Here is a 6,000-nt window from a genome sequence, read left to right on the forward strand (position 1 = left end):
GCTTCTGGCGGAAATCAGAATTTTGTAACTGGTTTATTTGAAATTATCGAGTAAAATAATCAAATGCTGCAACTTGCAAGGCGAACTGCACACGAGCATAATTTACCTCTTTCTAAGAAATGGAATTCCCCGCTGGAAGGAAAATCTTTAATAAAATTTCTTGCCTGTGTAAAAATATAATTGTTGGAAACTGAGTCAAATTTACCGAACTATGCGATTAGTTTAATTTCAAGTTGAATCCTATCACAGTAAAATCAATATATTAAAAACTCATAGATTTGACTTGAGAATGGATCAGGCGTACTTCTAAAAATTAATATCAGACGTAGACATATTAAAGTGAAGCAATAAAGCGTTTAGCACAGAGGATCAAAATAACGTAGAGAGGCGAAATTCAGTCAGAGTGAGTCAAGGATTTGCGTGGTTGGATTGGAGCAGCAAAAAAAGCAAGTGAGTGTCGCTTAATAATGGTTGCAGGCAGAGTGTTGTTCGTCTGATGCGAAGCTGCAGCGCAGCATCTCTCTGTGCTGTGCTGGCGCGACAGACACATGTGCATGTAGTGCTGTCATACTGGCCGTGCACCTGTTCTCCTTTTTCAATTCTATTTGCAGCAAGAAGCATCAAGCAAAGCTGCACCGAGAGCGAAATTAAACCATCAAGGCTTGGCGAGACGAGTTCATCCCACCTGACTGGCTCTGTATTGCGCAAATTTCGGCTTCTGTACGAGCCAAATAACTGCTATTATTTGTATTTTATGCAACGTCACTTATAACTAAAGTTAATTTCACATTAACAGTCTAAAAAGTCGTGTCGCTGACTCACTATTCTCAGCGCGAGACAAAACCGCACAATTATAATATGAAGAGTGCCGAAATAACTTGCGACGGAAGAAACTCTATCAAAGTAGTTGACTCTGAGTGTGCGACCAGCATTTTAAGACGGAAAAATTAAAATAATGCAAAATGGTGAAATTCAAAATTAAAAAACTTAACGTAAATTAGAATTATTTCTGAAATTAAATCTAACTAAATCAACGCAGATGAATGTTACTCATAATTTAAATATGGAACTTTCCAAATCAACAAAATATTTTCCATTTGTCACTTCCAGCCACTGTCATGACAAAAAAAAACTTATAGCATAGCAATTTGGCAATTTTGAGCCCTTTTTAACTTTTCATAATAGAAAAAAATTAGCACTGCCTTTGGCCTGCGGCACTGCCAAAAGAGGAACAGAGCAAGTAGACTCTGTTCTTAGACATCCTTGGGCTCTGCCAACTCTGTAAAACTAAATCACATTCTAAAACAAACTTCAAATGTCCTTGCAAGCAATCCTACATGTAATATTAAGTGTCACTATAACGACGTAAATAGTATGACGTTGTTATTTGAAAGGACTGGTGACCGCAAGACTGCTTAACCTACGTTTGATTGAAGCAAACGCATATTCTATGGAGGCAGAGTACGTTTTGTTACCGCAATAGCAGCCGCAAAGGCTCAGGAACAATAAGCTGAGTTGTTGCGGGGCCTTGGCCTTAAACGGACCGCTGACGATGAACTCATACGAGCCGAGCCGGCCGTGCGTTACCTTTCGGCGCGCAACACACTCCATACTACTTTCACTTCACCTCCGGCACCTCCGCAGCTGGGTCACTACGTTTGAACGCTCGATTCGGCGGAATAAATCAATCAGGTGTTTCATAATTTGCTTCGTGGTGAGCTCTGCGCTTTTATGCACGTCGCTTTAATTTGTTTTGCAATTAATTTCACGCTCTAAATATTGTAAATTGGGATCCCGAATTCATGTCCGATCATTATTGAAATTTGCATTGAAGCGTCTGAAGATAACTACCAATTGAATTTTGCCTCATTTTCAACTTTTTTTGTTGCCTTTTACTCATCGTTAATTTGTAACTTTGACATGTACTATATTTGCACTGTATTTGTATTATGACATGATGAGAATAAACAAGAAATAATAATAACCTCTCCTGACATAATAAGCATAATAAGAATAGTTAATGACAGAGTGAAAATTTAAAAGTGAAATTTAATTGTTAAATATTATGGTCCAAGAGAAAAGCAAAAATTTAATTTCCAGGAAGTATAAAATTTGACTATAATAAATGTTGGTAAATTCTACTTTCTCTAAAACTAACATGAATCTCTTTTAATTATCAAACTGTATAATATACCGGTGAAGCTATAATTATTATAGTATCATCCGAAGCTTTTCTAGCAACGTAATAAATATTAGATAATTACTAGCCTCACGCAAGCTTTTTCTAATCAACACCACCTGTGAGCACCATCAGGTGTCACCTTTAGGTGGGCGTGTCTCCCAAGAAAAATACGAAAAACACAGTTATACTATACTCGTTCTGTTTTTTAGCACAGGAAGCGAGCGATTCGTCAGCTGGCAAGCGCAGAAAACGTTTTTAATTTTGATAAGCACCGAAATGGAGTCAAATGGAATTAATGGCAAAAAGAGGTGCAGCTCACCAAGACTCAGGCAGAGGAGCATTCAGGGGTGTCATTAGCCCCGTCGAAGACGCTGAAATAACACCAAACACTGCACACACTGGATTTCGGGACACACCTGTGGCACTTGCGCGAGTCCGACCGACCACCGACTGGCACCATGAGCGAGCGTGTGTTTCCCGCTCAGCTGCGAGTGCTGCGACTTTGTCGGTCGGCGGTGTTGATCGCGACGCTCCCGGATGCCTACATCCCGCGTCAAGGTTCCCCTCGTGCCCGGACCTTTCATGCAAACGCCACCTGTGCCGCGCGACCGGCACTGCCAGGCGATTTTAACGCGCGAGGTCCCCGCGAAACAATTTTACCTATTGTCAAATGAAGTAATATGTCGTAACCAGCCCGTTGGCTCGCACTGTTCAGGCTCAGGCATGCTCAGGAGTGTCAAAGCCATGGGAGATATTTGAGCTGTTCGGGGATCTTTTACTGGTGGCCCGATGTCAGAGATGGCAAAAGAGGGTTAATTTGATGACTCGAAATGCTCTAATAGCTCAACGGGCTGGGAGGCGCACCGGCGCCTACTCCCCACTTGCTGGTTTTCGCACCTTTCCAGTGGCTTTATTGTTAGTGACGAATGTCTAGCGTTTCAATAAAAGACCTTGGTGCGGGGACGCGAGAAGATGGCCACATTGGGTCCAAGCGCCACTGCGGCCACTCGGGCCCCATGTTATCCGCGCAGTTATTGGCACCTATTAAGCTCTCTACTGAGGATAGAGGTTAAAAAGGGAACTCTCTTTCGCTCCTAAATAATCTGCAACTTGTTATACGCCATCAATTATATGACCTAGTTGAATTTATTTGTACTTTGATCGTTTGTGTATATAGCCGCCTTAAAGGCTAATTTTGGCGTGTATTTTTTAAGCCTCGTCCCTGTAAATAATCTGGCTTAACAAAACAAAATTATGTCTGAAATATTTATGCACATTGTTGGTTTAATTTACAAGCATGTTAAGAACATCTTGTTCTATAGTCTTTAATTCATCTTATGTTTTGGAACACATTACAAGTATAGAATAAGACGAGGTTGTGGACACATACGGGGTATATAGGGCCAAAATACCAGTTTAAGTTGCTGAAGATATCTTCATAGGTAGAAAATAGGTTACATTGATAACACCTTAGATACATATGATCCTATTGATTTGATTTGGAAAAATATACGAAACACAGCCTTATTATAGCTGAGTTATGAGGAAAACGTAGCCAGTGATAGCTCCAACAGCCTGTCCAAAAAAAAGGGAAAAATGAAATAGTTTATATTAATTTTAGTGCCATCAACTTACTGCAAAGAGTAGCTGAAGGTCAACGTTGAATAAACCACACGCAGAGAATGATGCTTTTCTAAAAGAAGCTAATTCAAAAAATATTCGAAGCTAAAATTTCCAAATCAAGGAGTTATCTCTGCCATGGACACGAAAATACCTCTTACTTCTTGTTTCCTTTTGTAATTTTGATTGTGTATCACATGCCGGTTCACCAGTTCGGCAGTCTTCTCAGCCTTAAAATACAAAAGAGCGAGTCACGTTTTTAAATTTTGTTAAAAGTAACCTGTATGATTAAATTATTTTGATCAACACCAACCTCGCTTTGCAGTTTCCCACAGTTTGCTGCAATAGCGGAAAAGCGCCAAGTTCCATCCATGGCCACGCCAAATGTGTAGACACACCAGTTCATTGTCATCTTGCCGTTGCTAAAATTTGAGCATCGAAGACTAGTATTTAAAAATCCGCTCAGAATCAACATAAAGAGCTGAGCTAAGTCGAAGAGGAGGAAAAATCGCACAGAATACGCCAGATCCTTTTGAATTTTGGTGATGGCGTAAAAGGCGTCACTCAATTTCCTGATTTCGCCTTTGCAATGATCTTGCAAGGTTCGGATCTTTCCGTTCAGTGTCTCCAATCTGACTCTCAGTTCGGTGCATACCAAGCACACGAGCAGCTCTGAAAAAATGTAAGAGCAGTACACAACCCTGGCTCCGATGAGGTAGTAAAACCAGGCAGAATTCACGACGGACAACGACAAGGAGTAGCGGAAAACAAGAGCCGACAAAGCCAGAGCGATGAAAAAATACGCCCTGGGATTGGACGAGTTGGTCGCCAGGGTTTGGTCCACTGATCTCAGGATTTTCAGCACTTTCCGCATTGTGCTCGGCATTTTTTGCGACATGTGAATTAGAGCGATTATGTTTAGAAAGTCGAGGGCAAAGTTGGTGATTGAAGAAGCCGCTGTGATTATCAACCGGACATCGTAGTTGGACCCTTTCATCGGGCCAAAGTATTTGAATTTGGTGTACAAATATGCGTAGTTGGCATAACAGACGGCTGAGAGTATTTCCAATGTGAGCGAATAAAGCCGTGCCCATTTGCTGACCGCCAAATTGTGCGTTTCAAGTTTTGAGTAAGGCACTATCCCAAATATCCGGCAAAAATAGATAAACGGCAGCATTCTTATTTAAATTGGATGACGCCTAGCAGCTTATGCCAAAAGGCCTGCGTTGGTATGTGTGCCTGCGTATCATTAAACCACTTTAATTTAATTTGTGCTTTTTACTTTCATTATTTATGGCTTTTAGCCAAATTGGAAAATTGACCGTGGCGGAATTAACGCTTCTCCTGGCTTGCTGGAAAATAAATGATACGGCCAGCTTGTTTGTTCATTATTTTATGTGGTTTTATAATACCTATCATATCCTTTATTTAATGTTGTATGAAGACCAACAATAAAAAACTGTAATATTTGGTTTTGAACTGTCGCACATGTTACGAAAACTATTTTTGAGGCTAAAACTACTTAAATATGGTCCATAGATATTGCTTGATGGTCCACACGCAAATTATTTATGAATTATATTTAAATTATATACAATTAGCAATACTAATGAGTTTCAATAAATGTAACCACCCAATCAATACTCAGCTCTCTTAAATCGCACATTAATAAATTAAAACATCTGCGAATACAATATCTACTTGATGCAATAACAAATTTGCAATTTGCCATTTTATACTATTTATTAATTTATTGAATATTAATGACAGTAGGAATAAACAAATTGAATTGCATATAATCATTTACACAAGCCAACGCATTCCTGAAACTTTAAAGTCAGTCTTGAGGAGCCTCTTAGTGGATGATACTTTATCTACCACTTTTTCTGAACTCAATGCTGATATTAAAAAAAATGGGAGCCTTGTGTTGTATGAAAATTTAATGATTTTAGTAGCTGGATACACTGGACGACACTATCGCGCTGATTATCGGGACAGAAATTGTTATTGAAAGACATATGCAGTACTCCAAATTAAGTTAACGTTATATGTATAAACTTGATGACATTTCTTCGCGATAATCAGCACCTTTGCAGCGCAGTCTCAAGCTAAATCGATCTATGTGCACTTTCAAGTAAATTGGATAATTACATAAAAGGAACCTATGCGTCCAAGAGCATTACGATCAAACAAACATA

At 39.5% G+C, this 6,000-nt stretch overlaps 1 protein-coding gene across 1 annotated transcript in view; it reads right to left on the reverse strand.

The window, feature by feature from the left end:
- The window catches only part of LOC135942983 (eye-specific diacylglycerol kinase-like), a 112,945-nt gene extending 110,256 nt beyond the window's left edge, over positions 1-2,689 (reverse strand). Inside the window, exon 1 of the mRNA XM_065489363.1 lies at positions 2,502-2,689. The gene's annotated coding sequence lies outside the window, so the exon portion shown is untranslated. The remainder of the gene's footprint in view (positions 1-2,501) is intronic.
- Positions 2,690-6,000: the final 3,311 nt, after the last annotated feature.

The sequence above is a fragment of the Cloeon dipterum genome, chromosome 4 (assembly GCF_949628265.1).
Source record: "Cloeon dipterum chromosome 4, ieCloDipt1.1, whole genome shotgun sequence".
NCBI lineage: Eukaryota > Metazoa > Arthropoda > Insecta > Ephemeroptera > Baetidae > Cloeon > Cloeon dipterum.